Below are 18,724 nucleotides of genomic sequence, written 5' to 3'. Positions count from 1 at the left end.
TGGACTACTAGTGTTCAACAGGCCACAGGTTGGGAACGACTGCTCGACAGCAATGACTACTGGCTGCAGTTTGAGGATGCAACGTCTAGTCTGATACGTGTTTTCTCATCACTGGTAACATGTGGAGGTGGCTCTAGTTAACTGTCATGGGATAGCTTGATGAACCCAAAGAGGAATGTTGCTCATGTAGATTTCGAGAAGGGGGTCTGGAGGGTGCCCAGAATTGGCACACAAAATTAGAATTGGGAAATCCAATTTTTTGTTAAATTAATCGATTACTCTACCGTTTTGTAGGTGATAGACGAATTGCAACATTGCAAGGCTGTGAGAGATGGTAACAGCTTGGGGAGGCCTCTGACTGAGGCAGAGTGCACGAATTGCGAACCTCACAACCTGAGTTTCCATTCCTGGCCATGGCTAACTAACATCGGTTGTGAGAGCTATCCAAATGGGCTTTGGGCTCTCCACTCCCAACTCACTAATCCACACTGACTAGTGTTTGCCCCCCCTCCCCTATGCACTTAGCATAAGAAGGCATTTGCCCAGCATTGGTTTGACAGAAGGCTGAATGTCATTGTTAACAAAAATCGACATGAGAGAGAGAAAAAAATATGGGAGCAATGAAGTATATGGGTTGCATGTCAAAATGAAAGCAAAGAAAGTTACACCAACGTAATATGAAGCAGAAAAGTTATAACATGTTGTCAAGAGAGTTAACTGTGTAGACAAATTTGCTTACACTTGAACACATTCTCACGCACACGCTCCAATTATTCTGGTGCTGCAGCATAACATTCAACTTTAAAATAAGTAAAACATTGACACGCTGGGTGCGGGGGGATAATGCATGTGTATTATTACTGTTGGGTAATCCCAATTTGTTTTTCCTCTTCCACCAGCCTGCCTTTAATTTAAAATAATGAATCGTAAGGGGACCGAATGTTTACGCACTCTTGTTGGATGTTGAAAATATAACTTCAAAACATATGAAAGTTAAACAACTTTTCAAATACTGTGTATAGATTTGGCCAATCTTGTCTGAAAACTATGCTGATCTGGGGATTGCTATTGGAAAGCTTGTGGTAAGCTAGGAAATGGTCGGTTTCGTGGTTTTGTTGGGTTTTTTAAGTATCTGGATGGATTGACAGACGGACTGCCAGACATAATATTTCCTGGGATTAGAAATACATTGTCCCCGTCCAGTGGCTCCCTTGAAAAGTGTACTCCTTGGCTCATAAAACGTGTTTAGAGTGGTTTGACAATGCGGTTATGAGCAGAGAATATATATACTATACGGTACTTGATGATGGAACAGTATTGTAATGCATTTAATATACACATTCAGTGCTGCAATATATATTAGACATCACTGTATATACTGTATACGATGATGTTGTGGGTTAATGTTCAGTACTTTGGTCTTGCAAGCTAGGGCTAGCGTGCTCGGGTCAATGTCTCCTGGGGTAGCATTTGGAAAATGGGGGAAATTTATTAAATCCCCACCACCTTTTGTCCACCTAGCAGTATAAATGAGTTAGTGAATCAGCAGGTCGTGTATTGTGCGGTAAATTGTAGGTGCTCCCATCTGTTACAATGCGTCTGGTCGTTGTGGAAGATTAGGCCAAACACCCTCCAGAAAGGCTCTCTCGAGCTTCCTCTAGTTGAGGCACTTCTAGCAGCATTGAGCAAATAAATCCTGGGGCTGCACCGTTACCTTTGACACACTATACAACATATTCTGGTGCATTTAAAATCCATTATGAACTACATCATGATTAGTTAGTGTGATCAAAATGTATGTTAATAGAGTGATGATCTCACGATTTGTGCCAGCAGAGACTGCCTGTGTTATTCGACTTCCAAACATATTTTGTCGTGAAGCTCAAGAGGTGCAGGTCGCATGTTTTGTAACGGTATAAAACATACTTTAAGTTATCATTCATTTTATTTCCCGTTATATCATACCGTCCATTTTTATTACCTTTGTATTGATATCAACCGGCATATATGGCCCCCACTTTAAGCACTGGTATTACACTATTTGCATTTTTAACTATATAACGAGATACATACTAATTCAATTTAAAATTATAAGGATGAAATGGTTAGCTTATAATGTAAATGAACGAAAAGGTCAGGTCCTAATGTTTCCAATTAAATGTTTCTGAGTGCGTGTCCACACAATTTTCAATCAACACATCACGTCGTAAAAATAAAACATACACAGTGCCTCTTTTTGCTAAAGTGGCTCCTTTTAATTGCTGCATCAACATAATTAAGCAAACACGATATTCAATGCAATAAATTACAATAACACTGCAATATCTAAAACCGATACCATTAATATACCATATATTTTATTTCGATGAAATATAATGCACACCTGAACCAAAATTGCGGCCAAGTTATTTTATGTAAAACACCAAACAACGAAAATTCCAATGTTAAATTATTATTCACATTTGCAATAAAACGTGATATTAGGCTTTCTTGCTGTAGTCATTCATATAGCCTTGCCAGCATATACTGGTAAGATCTACAAAGAATATAGTTAATTATATTAACATTTATCATCCTTAAACTTTCCTTTAAATCCATGTTTCTATAAACACAACTTATTTATAAATATACCGTACATGAATAAGATGTACAACCTAAAAGCTCAAAACATTTCAAACAGAAATTGGATTATATTATTTCACAAATATTGCATCTTACCATAAAGTCCTACCCAAAGCATATGCTTAACTTGATATTAAATCACGTGTGCTAGCAAAGTAACATTTATTATACGATGGTGTGAAAAGTATGCTTACTTCCTGTGATTATCACATTCCAGCTGCCTCTCGCGTGAAACTTGGTCAGAGATCCAGGTTCGCTGAATGTGAATGACCACCCATGGTAACAGCTTCATCCATCAAGGAAACCAACCTAATCGACATATACATGGCTATGGAGCTCATGGGAACACATGATAGAAAGTCTGTTTTATTTCAAGTAAAACATTATTATCTCATCTTTTGCATAACATATTTAACCATCTGAATGTGAATATTTTGTGGTCGCGTCTCCCTGCCGTTTACGTGGGGGCACACATGAAGTGTGGTTACATCACTAAACGTGCCCTAAACAGTTGCATGATATCGGTACAAACATTTTTAAAGCCCTGGTCCATTTTTGGCTCTATGGGAAAATAGGTTAAGTTGAATAACATTACACTGTTAATTCTCACGACGTTTCGGCCACAGCACAAGTAGCCTTCTTCTGTGTTGTGGCCGAAACGTCGTGAGAATTAACAGTGTAATGTTATTCTACGTGACTTTACCGAAAGAACCAAGAAGATGAATCCCTGCAGTCACGAAAGCTTTAAATCGAAAAATAGGTTAAGTTATCGCTGTCAAATGCCAAGGGCAGCGAGAGTGTTCCTAGAATAAAAAAAAACCATGGCAGCCATGTCGGATGGTTTAGGACGTTTCTGCCATTGCACTTATGATCTTTGTTAAGTCGATTACGATTGGCTGTAAAAAAAACCTTTGGCATTTAAACTGAAAAGAATCCCACAGTTATTCAATACACTGGTTGTGGAGGTATTTATTTTCTTAGTTTTATTTAACTATGACTTGTATTTTCGTTCGCACGTAGTTGAGACGCGTTGTCACACACCATTGTTATGTAACCAGCAGACTCATATTTTTGCTTTTGTTTGAAAAAAATATCGTGAACTATATGTGGTAGCGATATCAACTTATGTATGTCACAACTCGAGGTCAGGTTAGTTATAAACCTTACATTTGTAGATAACATGTAGACGAAGAAAATTGGTATGCAGATATATGATCTGATCGAATATATTAGTATTTCCCTCCAAGATAAACTAAAATTGTCATAATTATGATCAAGTGTTGATGAACCAACTGATTGTGTGGGAATATTGTTATCTCTGTGTATAAGTGGGGTCCCGAATGAACTGCACACACGTCAATATTCGTTATGTGCCGTGATGATGTAACACTTGATGACAATTGAATGGATATTGTAACTCTATAAACGTTTAGTTTTGTAGGTTACATATATTTATGTTATACGGTACGTTTTTATATGGAACTTTTTTTATATGGTTACCCTTTTGCGGGAGTTATATGGTTCTTTCTACATGGTACTTGTTATATGGTACTTTATATATAGTTATTTCGTACTTTTTACGTGGTACACTTTTTGTATGGTACTTTTTGTGTGGGTTATATGGTACATTTTTATATATGGTACCTATTTACATGGTACTTTTTGTGTGCGGGTGTTACCAACGTGTCCAATGTGCATGGGGGTGGTGCTCATTTTCATTACTAGCCAGAGCCAGCGATATCATTTCTATTTTACTACACTGCAGATGAAACGACTACTATTAACTTCCCACTCAGGCTTACTCATTTTATTGATGCTCGAGGGGAGGATGGATTGGGTTAATTCCTGACTCGTGAGCGCTGGCCTGGCTGTCCCCGCTGTTCCTGGAGCTCGCTGATTGCAGTTGTTGTTGGCGCTTGGCCCGACTTGCGGAAACCCCCCCCCCCCCCCCGGAACACATTTCTCCTAACTCCTCGTCATCCTAAAAATGGGGTCTGAAATGCAATTTAATTTTGACATTCCTTATTCAAATAATTGTTATAGTTTGACTTCGATTTTAACTCAAGACATTCATTTTGCGAGAAAATGTGCAAAGATTTACTTAACCTGAGACGACGTTACCTACGTTACATTTGCCTATCAATTTATTAATGTATCATTGCCAATTGATTTTGATTATCTTATTTTACCTATTGGAAATTTTGTATGGAAAGCAAATGTCACGTTACTCTCTCAATGTGCATTCGCTCTTCAAGATGTAATATTGTGAACCCTGCAGGCTCCAAATAATACTTCAGATGTATTATTCCACTGCTTGTGGAGTCAGTCCTTGTCAGAGTTCATGGGCACAAAAATAAAACGGTGACGGCTTAACTTCGGAGCACAAATTTTGGGCTGTGCCAAATACGGCCAGGCATGCTGAGCCGAATTCGGGCTGATAAGCTCAGCAATGAATGCAACGACATCGATTGCATTCAACTTTATAGCTACATTCATCTTAAACAATGAAAATTCGAAAAAAAATGTATCACGCGCTTGCATGACCATATTGTGACTGTACGGTAGCACCCTACTGGAAATATATGGACATGCATCCCACTTGGGGCATTCATGGAGGCAATTATGTTTTCCTTAATGTAAAGCTTTGGATTTCAAATTAACCTTGTAGATACGGTCCCAACCACCTCTATTTCCCACAGAACATGCACTAACTGTAGATTATAGCAGACCATAAACATGCAAAGACTTATTGGCAGGAAAAGCTACTTTCCACATGCAAGTACATTCAGATGCTTGGTGAACCAGTGGCAAAGCAAAGAGGTTACAATTTCGAGAATGAATTGGTTGTAATAGTTGTTTTGAAATAGTTTAGTATGAACAAAAAACATCCCCCTTATAGTCTTAACAGACTGTTGGAGAAAGTGCTGTTAGCAAACACCTATGAAGGCTGGTTCAGCACACGAGGGAGTTGGTGGCCAGTACCACGCCGGGCCGCCTTTATCACCCTAGTGACAATGTTTATACACCGCAACAGGTACTCATTTGAGGCTGCGTCGACCTAGGAAAGGCCCAGGACCAGTTCAGATAATTATCACCGGTGTTGGCCGTGAGCAGGAATCAAAATCGGGACGCCGGGTTCGTAACGCGGCACGCTAACCACTGCATTACTACTCCACATGAGTATGTACAAACACAATATGATATACATTCTACACACTTGGCAATACTTTCAATTTTAAGTTCATAGCTAAAGTGTAACTAATATGCATACAATTTGAATAATGTCATGACTGAAATTACATACGTGATCAGTTTCTATAATTCCCATGTCTGATCTCAGTTTAAGATAATTTTACAAAAGTTGGCTTTTGGTGTTGATTCAAATGAAAACATTTCAATACCTGTGTGTCAAGAATGAATTTTGACATGATCACCTGCCACTAATGAGCATACCAGAAGCAGACCGGAGTCTTAATGGACTTCGCAAACAGAAAATGTAAAAATGTCCACAGTCAATAGCATAAAAGTAATAAGAACGCTGTGCACAAATATTAGTTTTTACTACCATCTAAGATTGATAACACTTTAGAATGGAATATAATTATGCACGTTCTTTGCGTATATGAAATTATAATTTTCGTGAAGATGCATACTTTACACGGTTTGGTACAAATTAAAGGGCACGGATGCATGATATCTTTTTGAATAGCATTTTTTCAGGAGAACATTACCTTCAAGTTATTCTGGTGCCATGCCACTGATTTGGCATATATATCAAATGTGATATGCGAAAATATAAAATAAAAATTTACAGAACCGATGGGCCTACTGTATTCAAACATAATGATGTCCCTGGGCAATGTGGCTCACGGCTAGGTTTCAGGTTGAAAATTGGAGGGTACGCGGTTACGGGACGTAAGACATGTTCTATCCGTTTTACACAATTCTTGGTCGTTATGGTTCATGGTTATTTGGCTGTATGTAATAAATCTCGTGAGCACAAATATGGTTAATTTACTGTCGGTCATAAATTCCTCTAAAGAAACGAATGCAAACTGAATGTCAAAAAAGATTATAAAATGATGTAGCTTCTTCAAATCACAATATGCTTAATTACAATACAGCATGCACTACACTAATAATATAATTGATGACCAATGTCACATTAAAGCAGTGATAAAAAACACATGTTGAATCAACCAGCGAAAAATGTATTGAGTGTTGTATTACATTTCATACTCATGTCACAAGTTTCAAACAAAGCCATACATTATATTTTGGCAGTCATAGTTTTACTAAATGTACACTCAGCTGTATTATTTGTTTGAACAAAAATGTGTTGAATGTAACAGTTTAGATATTTAACATATCCTGTCCATATTTTCTGGCGCGGTTGGCTACGTACGGTGCAAATTAAGTTTAACATAATACTCTTTGGTTCTTTCGGTAAAGTCACGTAGTAGGTATAAAATAAAATAAATCACGACGTTTCGGGCGCAACACAAGCATCCGTCATCAGGTGGGGACCATGCTTTCCCACCTGATGATGGACGCTTGTGTTGCGCCCGAAACGTCGTGATTTATTTTATTTTATATCTACGTGACTTTACCGAAAGAACCAAAGAGTCTGGATTCCTGCAGTCACGAAAGCTTCAAATTAAGATTTAACATACATACATACATGCAAATAAATATATCATTAGACCTCCTTTGCCAGTACCAAAATGTAATAATAGGGGTTTTCCCCTTTTTTCTGGCAACAAAACTGAAACCTTTTCACAAGGATTCATGTCTGCTATATCCAAAATACCTGCAGTAAAAATGCAAACAAAAAACATACTATGGTAATATATGATGCATTGTCCTTGAAACTGATTGGTCCACACCAAGGGACGGCTTTCTTTTGAGCCTCGACCCAATTGGTGCTCGACCAGATGACGCCAAAAGGCGTACAGCTCAAAGACAATGCACTATCAAAGTAATGAGGGCTCGGGGTGAGCATCTACATCATTAGACCTCCTTTGCCAGTACCAAAATGTAATAATAGGGTTTTTCCACTTTTATCTGTCAACAAAACTGAAACCTTTTTACAAGGATTCATGTCTGCATTAACCACATTACCTGCTGTCAAAATGCAAACAAAAAACATACTATGGTTTTATATGCATTGTCCTTAAAACTGATTGGTCCACACCAAGGGACGGCTTTCTTTTGAGCCTCGACCCAATTGGTGCCGCCAAAAGGCGTACAAGGACAATGCATATATTATCATAGTAGGTTTTTTGTTTGCATTTTGACTGCAGGTATCGTGGTTAATGCAGACATGAATCCTTGTAAAAAGGTTTCAGTTTTGTTGCCAGAAAAAAGGGGAAAAACCCTATTATTAAATAAATACATCTTATATAAAATGTTAACTGGACAAGAAAGTGAATATGTGAGTTCGTACTCAATCTATATAACAATGTGCAATTTATTCTTAAAGTAACTACGATTTAAAATTATAATTGAAATCTACGTCAATCATGAGTCATTATACTTTTTCTTGACTGAAAGCTTTCGTGACTGCAGGAATTCTTTGGGTCTTTCGGTAAATCGCGTCGAATGGAAATGAACATTACCCTCAAGTTATTATCGTCATCAGGAGGAAAAATAAATATCCTCTTTTTTCCTCCTGATGACGATCACTTGTGTTGTGATCGAAACGTCGTAGTTTTTTTTGTTTATTTTAATTGATTTGAACCTATCTATGTGACTTTACCGAAATACCCAAACAATATTATACGTTTGTTTAAAAAAATATTCTAGGCATTACGAGAAGATTTACAGATGGGATTATGATAACAGAACTAAGTTAAAACTCTAAAAATTGAAGTTTAGCTTTGTTGTATGAAAGACAATAATCGTGTGAAATACAATTGCATTATTATAATCTTACGATAACACACTTGAATAAATAAATGACAAGGGTTATTTTTCTTAACACAATATTGTTAATGGTTGAGCTTAGTTGTGTTTATTTATGTATTATTAAAACATATTTCTATAACTGTATTTAAAAATGTGCTTATGAGCACACGTAACTTCTTGGCCTAGGGGTGCTGTAATTAAAGCACCTGACTGACGGATGGAAGGTTATTAGCTCAAATGCCTTTAGGGGATGACTCATCCCATCATGTTCTTCTTCATATTCTAAGCAAAAGTCCAATTTCTGCATGGAATCTGCTGCTCAAGACGTTCTCTCTCTCTCTGCTAATTAATTATGTGCCTGTTCTCTAGTCAATTCCACTGTTCGCATATCTCATTCTACCACAATAGGTCCATCTCGATCTTTCTCTACTTTTTATCTTTTATCAGGAACTTCATCGGTCTTCTAATTGCATCTTCTCTATCTTCTCAACACGTGCCACAACCATCTAAGTCATACCTCACTAACCTTCTCCAGGAATATGCATTACCTCCGCTCAGGCTTCTTAATACCTTTCCCTCCTTTTTCTGAGAGTTATTCCCAACATCCATCTCAACTCTCTCATGTTCGTCCTTTCAAGCCTCTTTCTTCCAAAGTGTACAACATGAGCCAATCATCCTCTGGGGTTGATAAAAAAAGAGTGCCTATATTGTGGGAAGACAACAGTGGTTGCACTTTGGAGAGTGAATGGTCCCTGCCATGCCAATTGTAACATTCCCACCACTGACGTCGACGATGGAGATGATTCGTGCTGCATTGTGTGTTGAGGGACCTTTGACTTTCAGTGCACATAACAAGCCTGAACATATTGAGTAATAGAAATATTAACTATGTTTTAATCTTTCCATTACTCTAACCACACCAATAGTAAACAAGTTCACTTGGCAGATGTTAGACTAGAGTAAACCAATTGTTTGGTGATACTGAATTACCATGGGGTGCACAAGCACAAATAACAAAAAGGCACGAATAAATAGCACTGCTTTCACAGCGAATTTGCTATGAAGAAGGGCCATTGCCTGAAACGTCACCTCTTGTATGCTTTTGATTGTAAGGCAGTATTATTGACGAATGTGTTGGTAATCTAAAGTAATACAGTATACACAAATGTGGACAATCATACGAAACAAATCAGACCTCAAAACAAACATTGGGAGACTGGTGAAACAGTGCTTAATTAGTGCACTGCACTATTAACTCAGCAACCTGAGTTTAATTCCCTGCCATGGCTAATATCATAACAAGTGATATCTCAACAGGCCTTGGGCAGCCGGCCTGCACTTTCACCATCCTGCACTGGCCAGTGTGGTGCAGTATGATCAAGCAACCTCAATGACTGACAGTGTTGGGAGGCCTTCATCCAGCTGCGGATTGACAAAGGGATGGAATTTATTATTATTTAAATACATTATTCAAATTCCCGTAACCCCCAAAGGTAAAACTATATCCGATAATCTGAATGCTATGCCAAAGCCAAAGTATGCCATCTGGCTATTTCTTTTTCCTCACTGCATCATCCAAAATGAAACTAAACATTGCTCTTTGTCAAACGCTGCATCACCATGAAATGACACTGTGCACGTATAAAATAGTACATAACCACGACATATATATGGATATAGTGTTATACCCTCATAAAGGATAACTCCTTTTATCCACGACCCTATTACCTGTCACTCCTATTATCTGCGGAATTCTGTTATTATATTTTATGGCACATAACCATTCCCCATCACTTTGCATTTGAATTTATGAAGTTAATGATGACTTGTATCATTAAGATGATGCCCTCAACAGTCAATCCACAGACTGTAAAACATGCCTACATTCATTGCCATCACTGCCTTAGAATATGGAAATGGTATAATAGGCTGATGTTTCAGGCAATTACGTTTCTTCAGAGCTTTGGTAAATTAACAACAGAAGAAGACATATTTCCCAAAATGACAGCCTATTAAATGTAATCCACTGTACTGTGTTTCTGTTGTTTCAGGCAGTGCTGCAAATGAGTGAGGTTTGTTTATGCCTGTGCACAACGACGTTGACTGCTACAGTCATCAGTCAATACACGTTGTTCTTTTTTTTTACTATATAACATGCCATTTGTAGGCATGTTGAGGTAACATCTGAATGCATTGAACCCAAGTGTATAAGCCGATAGGTGACGTTATCCACTAACACTGCAGTCAATAATGTGCCTCCCCTTCTCTCGTGGGAAGGCCATCAATGACGGTCGTTTTATATACCTTTAAATATTGTGTTTAATGGTAAATATTCAGTAAGCTTGGTCTTCGCATCCACAGTGTTACTTTAATACATCTGCATTACATATATACAACTGTATTTTACATAAAGTGTTACATGCGATATTTATAATTATCTTATTGTCTTAAGATAATGTATATAGTACAATGTGGTGCTTCCATCAATCACTCTGCAGTTTTGCGTATTCTTTTGGAAGAAAGGGGCTTTAATATTTTTTCTAATGGTTTATTTTGTAAGTTACTGTTCATGCATACATATTTTCGCGTTTTCTTTTCACAAAGTTAATTGTCTTCGGGAAGTCCTTTGAAATACATCTTTCTTGGTCCACAATCTTTAATACCTGGATAAAGTATATACCAGTGCATCTTTTGAAATTGGAATACCTGATGGCTGAAAGAATTTGACAGTGAATTCAATAACGATTACCTCAAGCACATTTACAATTATACATTTTTAGTTTAACAACTGAATGAAAAGTGTGCAATTGTTTCACTTTGAATGGGTGAAATGTAGTAACAAACAAATTGTAGCACACCCATATTTCACGAATCGGACACATTGTTCGATCGAGAACTCGGAGGCGCAAAGTCCAGAACAGGTGAGAGCCTTCCTTGAGCTGCCTCTTGAAGGGGGATTGTGATTGGCTGCTGTGCACGTGCAGTGGGACAGAGTTCCACACGGTTGCTGCCGATGCAGCCACGGAGAAACGCCACTCAGCCACGACGGTTCTGGTTTTAGGTACGATGAGCAGATTCTTAGACGTGCTCCGTAGGACGCTGCGGTTTGCCGGGGTCAATGCAGCGAGAAGGGTGGCAGCGGTGTGATAGGAGATTTTGAAAGAAAGCTGGGTGGCATGGGGAGTTATTATTGAAGCCAAGGGGGCCATATGACCGCACCTAATGCCCAGGACAGCGCGAGACAGGTTGTTTGGAAGCCGCTCTAGTTTGTTGAGGTGTAGATTTGAAGCTTTCGTGACTGGTAAAGTCACGAATAGAACCAAAGAGTATTGTTGAGGTGTTTTTTTCTGATGTCCGGGTGAGGATGGCGTTGCAAAAATCAAAGCGATGGCTTACAATGCTACAAGCCAGAGTGTTCGCAGTGGCTGTAGTCAACGTTGGGTGGATGTTCTGTAAGGATCTGAGATGGTGATCGCATGCCCATTATTATGTTCAGGACTTGGGTGTCAAGTGATAATTAAGTAGAATAATGTTGGCACAATATCACATTAACCAATATTACGCCCTCGTTATCCTGCACACACCGAGAAAGAGTGGAGCAATAGATTTTATAGTATGATACTATATAGTTGTGTTCATTTTATACCGTATTCCGCTTATTTGGCATGCTGCCCTTATGTAACGGTCAGCGCACTGGACTTGCAATGCAGAGGCGACCAGTTCAATTTGACCTCCTGGCATGGCAAGGTGAAACAATGGTGCACGTTTTTTTTACACGCTTTTATTTAACTCACTCTGTTGTTGTTGCTGCCGTATCCTCAAATCTTGCAACTCAATTTTAACCAACTTCCCAATGGGGTATCGACTGCAAACTTGGAATACTTATGTCATACTGATGACAATATACTATATGCTATCATAAAAAAATTTAACCATCTTTTTTATATGTTATGTTTCGGCTTGGGTCTAACTGTCCACGCTCAACTGACGTTGGCTGTAAATCACCACGGCCCCCTTACGTTATGGCAAGCTTCGGGGCCACTTCCTGGAGTCGTGGAGTTTTGCTATTACGAGTACGGTACATTTCATTAAAGCATGTTTTTAAAAAAAAAGTATTTTTAAAAAAGTATTTTAAAAATATTACTAATTTTAATCCTCCAAAGACGTCTGGCCAAGGTGAAAAAGTAGGCAAAATACAGACTAGATTTGTGTTTCTCGAGCTTCCTCTCGTGAAGGCATTTCCACCAGCAGTAGCACGAGCAAGCACATACGGAGTAGAAAGGATTGCCCTGGAAACGGTGGTAAATATGAAATGACTGTGATCGAGATCGTGACTTAGTTCTTAAACTGTTTATGCGAGTATTGCCGTGCTTATCTTCTCATTTGGAAACTGTCAGGAAGATAAATAAATGGTCTTTATTTTCATTTCTGGTGAACATTCTTAAAAGTTTAAAAGTGATTAAACTTTTACATTTGCGATATAAATGACAGATGAGAACGAAAGAATTACATGCCAGAATGTAGATAAAAAAAATACAATGTTTCTTAATCATAAAAGTAATACATATTAAAATGTGCCCTGAAATGACATTTGAGTCAAACATGTGTTTCATTTTATGAGAAATATACCACTGTAGGATTCAATTACTGAAATTTGCCAAAACGTAGCAATTCTAGAAATAGCTATGCAAACTTACTGTTGTGGCTATACCTCATCTGCCTGCTATGCAAGAAGAAGCACATTTTTTGGTTGTTTTATCTTCACAAACGCACTCAGAACAGGAAGCTCAAACAGGTTCTAAATCAGTAATATAGTCATTTTGAACTAGATTCTTAAATGCACCATAAAAGTAAACCTTGAGAAATTAAGCAGTGATGATGTGGCTGCAGCAACCAACACTAAATACATTATAAGATATTGAAATGTCGTGTTTTTAAACAATTTATATTGGGGATTTTTCATCCCTCTGAAATGAAATTATTAATATTACATTTCCACCGTGAAATAAATTAAACAGCTCAAGTGAACAGTGTTGAAGATTGTTTTTTTTATTAAACATGGCCTTTTTACGGTCCTTTGAAAGGATGTGTTGCTAAGCAGTCGCGTCCAGTCAGTAATTGCGTCAACGGCTCCACAAATGGAATATAACGCTGCAAAAAGAAGTCGTGTTGGCAGCTCAGTTGGGGGCACTGTTGGCTTAGGGCGACAACTCACTTGAAACGCTGGCACGTACCAAAGGACACTGTAATGCTTTGGGTATTCTCAACTGGTAACTGGGCGAGACCATTAAACTATCTACACTTTAGAGCCAGATGTTAAATTGTGCGCAAGCCCATAATTTAAACCTATGATGCCAGCACTGCTGGCTCGAGGTTCTGATTTACACATAGCATTATACGTCGAAGCGACAGAGCTACCTCTTTAACGATTGGAATAAAGTGCATGTGTCCCTATGGACTATCGTTAACCCGAGAGTGTCTTGAACAAAAGTTACCTGCCTCGATGGACTCTAGCCTGCTAAAATAAAAGGCATGGACTAATTGTTTGCTTCACTTTATTTTCTGTTCGATAATGCTTCCAATATAACTTCATCTAGCATATTAAAAACAGATGTTGGGTTTTATGCAAGGTATACATTTTTAATTACAGAAATATACTATGCCATACTCTTTGGTTATTTCGGTAAAGTCACGTGACTTTACCGAAAGAAGCAAAGAGTATGGATTCCTGCAGTCACGAAAGCTTCAAATCAAGATTATACGATGCCAAATTTAAACAATTAACTTTCTGCGATTCTGCAAATGTAGAGTGATGTTCTGAAAGCTAAATTGCCTTAACATCACTGCTTGAAAAATATAACTTATATTAACATTTAAATTGCATTCAGCACTAATTATAGAAATAATTTGCAATAATTAGCATTCGTTTACTCAGATATCTCTCTCTCCAGCGTATAGCAAGTATGTGGAAATCACACGTCCAAGTTTAAGCCTGTGAGCCATGCAATAGCTTCGGGAGTTGCGCGACTAATACTGCTGAGTCCGCCAGAAAGCGGACGACGTAAGATGCAGTTATTCTCGAGATGGTCTATTGTCTGATTTGGGTGGCCACAGTCACACTGTGGGTTGTCTTTAATTCTCCACTTGTGGAGAAGGTGTGTGCAGTGACCAGTTGCTGTTCTGAAACGGTTGATGGAGCACCATAGTTTTCTTGACAGATCAAAGCCGTGCAGAATAATAGTGGGTCGTCGATGAGGCGTTTATTTGTAACCTCTGCAGAACTCCATAGTGCTCGCCAGCGGTCTTGAGTTGACCCTCGCGTCACCCAATCGTCTCGTGCGATCCCAGATTTGTTTCCTGGATTTCAAACGGGTTCATGGAGGGTTGAGCAAGTCTTGGTGTAACAGTAGATGTACACTACCTCGAATTTTTCCCAGCTGGTTTGATGTCGCGGCATCCCGGTGGAGGTTTGTTGGCGTAATGTTGGCTAGAACAGGTAGCCACTCAGTGAGAGTGCGATACAGTGTGCCCGTTATTCTTCGAAGGACGCTGTTGATCTGGACGTCCAATTTCTTTGTGTGGGTGCTTGATGCCCAGACTGGCGCGCAGGACTCAGCACTGGCGGCCGTGTGGAGAGTTTTGATGGCGGCTCCCAACGTTGTACCGGCTAATTTGCATATTAGAGCCCCTCTGCTTTTCGTTTTTTCACACACCTTTTCAATGTGCTTTTTTAATGTGAGGCTTCTGTCTAATGTTATGGCCAAGTACATGGAATATGGCTAGTTTTTTTTACAGGATTACCACAGAAAGTCACTTCCAACTGGGTGTTTATGTCACGGTTATTGAGATGGTGGATTGAGACAGTCGTTTTGGATGGATTCAGCCGTAGTTTCCAACTTCAGAAGTAGTCTTCTAAAACGGACAAGTCTTCTGTTCGTGTGTCACTAAGTCTTCAGGTTTGTTCCCTGGGTAGTCATTGCTATGTTGTCCGCATAGATAAATTTGCAGGATGATGGCTTTGGCAGGTAACTGGTAAAGATGTTAAACAGGATCGGAGCCAGTACTGATCTGTGAGGTAAGCCAACATTTTTTTGTATGGGCCTGCGTTACCGGAAAAGTGTACCCGGAATTTTTGGTTGCTGAGCATCAAGTTCAGCAGATTCAGTGATGAACGGCATTTTATGATGCATGGTGCCTCGAGTAGGAGTCCATGTCTCCAGACGGTGATCGATGGTTTTCAGCGCGATTTCTGTTTCAGTCTGGAAGGCCAACCAGTTCGCCTTCCGGAAGTTCCAGCGAGCAACTGGTTTGAATGTGATCATCGGATTTGAAGCCCGATGTGGATGACTGTTGGTCGGTGTTGGCTATTGGAAAACGGTCCTAGGATTTTTCTCGTTGTGGAGAGCGGGAGGCCATGGTTATCTTTCGATACTAAGCAGACGTCTGGGTTGTACTCCCATTGTCATCAAGCAGAGTGGAAACTGTCCCTCTGTATAGGGTTGAAAAGCAGGTGCAGATCATTTATGGATGACCAGTCGATGAGTTGATATCCTGCTTCATCGTTTGTGAAGTAGCTCAATTGCGTGTGGTGGCTGTTAAAGTCACCCACGTATGCCGATGAATGAGCTGCAATAGAGATCATTGAAGTTGGCCAGGGACTCTTTGGTAGTTTGTACACGTTGGTCACTGATACCTGGCCTATTCTGATGGTAATGGCCAATGTTTCATTGGTGATGACTTATTTTACCTCATAGTTTGTAAGGCCTTGCTTAATGTAAGCGGTGAGGCCGTATTTCAGATGGTTGAACTCATCCGTTGATTTTATTGTTCGTGAATCGGTTATTTTCGGCATTGGATTTCCTGGAGTGCAACAACGTCGATGTGTTCTTGATGTAAACACTTGGCCAGCACCTCGCACTTTGCATGTGAGAGGCCTTCCACGTTTAGTTGATACATTCGGAATGCAGGTCCCACTCTTCTTTTCTGATCTTTTGGCTCTTAAAATGACCATCTTTTTGCATGGCATTATAAATACTTTTTACCTGAAATATACACGATTTAAAAAGAAGGCCATGATTGTATTAGTCATGCAACGAGGCACGTATAAAGCGGGCCACGAGAAGACTACCATTTTATTCAGATAGTAGAGTAGTTAAGATGCTGTTCAAATGGATTAGAAAATGAAGCCATACTCAATTGTTTACTGTTTTCATAGCGCAATTCCTGCACCTCTATTTACTTAAGCTGTGAATCTGAATATCTCAAAATAAATACAGATCTACGACATCTACTTTGAAAATATTCATAATTTGTATCCATTTGTCTACCCACTGCTGGATGCAAGCCTCCCCGTGCAGTTTAGGTCATGCGACTTGTTTGACCATACTTCACGACATGGGTCTGAGTGCATTGGTGAAGGGGAGCTCAGGATCGCTTCAGATATCACGCACCACTGATGTTAAATGTGATCAAGAAATCAAACTCGGGTCGCTGGGTTCGTTGTGCAGTGAACCACTGCACCGCCGCTCCTTGTCACTCTGAAGTTACAGTATCTAAAATTATATTTCGGAACCATGCACCTATTTTACAAGACTTTTTTTGTACACAAAGGCAAGTGCTGTGATACTGAATTTAGCAAAAGCAACTGGGGCAAGGCAAACTTGATATCCTGTTACTATATGTATATATTTCGCTTTTTTTAAACAAACGGTGTCCAGCAGAGAACAGATGTAGATTCGTGGCTAAGCGTGATAACCAGAGGCGAGCAGTTGATGTATATTCACGCAAACATCCTGGCCACACACATCCATCTATTTAGCATGTTCCGTGGCCAAAAAAAACACGTCGAGCTCATTGTTTGTTACGTACATTATTTATGAAGCAAAAGCAATTCAAGCTTGGCTTGAACACACGGTTACACTGTAAACCGGATGGCAACCATTGCAGAAGGTGTAACGTGACAATGATGGGCTTTGCTCTTGCAATTGCCATTCGTTCTCCCCTGCCTTTTATTTGTGTAAATGGCATTGTCTTATAAAAATCTGTGATAGTAAAACCTTGTACATAAGGGGAATTCCTTCTTCTCGTGGCAACTGTTCTCACGTTGCTATGGGGCTGACTGCCCGAGTCTCCTTCCTCAACCTCTTTGTCCATGTTTTGTGTTCCCTTTCTAGCTCATATTTGGATCTTCCTCTCTTTCTGCTCATCTTTTTTAACTCTGAAAATAAGGCAAATAAACGATCCTAACCTATACTACCCTTTGAAATATGAAATGCTTCATCATCAGCCATTATCCATTGCTGGATGAAGGTCATCCCAAGCCATTGCCAGTTTCTAAAAGCATACTAATCTCATTCTGTTCGTCTTCAATAACTTCCCTAGGTATGCATACTCTAATGTGTCTTGCAGTCGTCCCTCCAACATGTATGTTCAATTTTTTAGCGAGCTTGCTCTGCGTGACTTTCGTTTTGCTCATCTATATCTTGAGCTCGACTTTGTAGCCTTCTTATCAAGTTCGTCTATCATTTCCTGTAGTTTATTCCCATCAATAATTTTAATGACTCATGTCATTAAAATTTTCCCCGTTCATATAATTATGCCTTTTGCTTTCTCCAATCTAATTTTCTGAAAAGAGCGTAGATTATTTCTTTGAATAACACTATCAATCGTATTCTGAAAACAACACGTAAATATCAAATTCCATTTATGCCCAGCCTTTGTAGATTATGAACAGGCGTTCAACTCCGTGGAAATTGATGCAGTTATCCAAAGTCTCACGAAGTCAAAGCATGACTAAAACATATTTTGAGTAATAAAACCATTTTCCAAAATGAATTTTTATTTAATCATTTGGGATGATGTTACATTCCACACAATACTAATATTGTTTGAGCTCACGTATTTGGACGTATTATAGACATTGCTAAAAATTACCCTGCTTTAAGCCTTGTGGTCATAAAGCCTCATTGTTTTATAAGAAGAAGAGATTCCGGTCTGGGTGTTGCGCCTCCTCAAGTCTGACATCAAGCAGGCAACGAGTAAGTATCGGAAACCTTAGAGCCATCATCGATCCTGAGCTATTGTTCTTGTTGCATTCATCTCGCCCCTGCAGGGCCTCCTGCCGCCACCACGTGTGTTTTCACCTGACATGTTCACTATCCCTTGCTGAGACCTTGATGCGAATTTTGTGACATCG

The sequence above is a fragment of the Petromyzon marinus genome, chromosome 6 (genome assembly GCF_048934315.1).
Source record: "Petromyzon marinus isolate PM22_M1 ecotype Great Lakes invasive population chromosome 6, UKy_Petmar_22M1.pri1.0, whole genome shotgun sequence".
Lineage (NCBI taxonomy): Eukaryota > Metazoa > Chordata > Hyperoartia > Petromyzontiformes > Petromyzontidae > Petromyzon > Petromyzon marinus.
Note: the sequence above shows the minus strand (reverse complement) of the source record.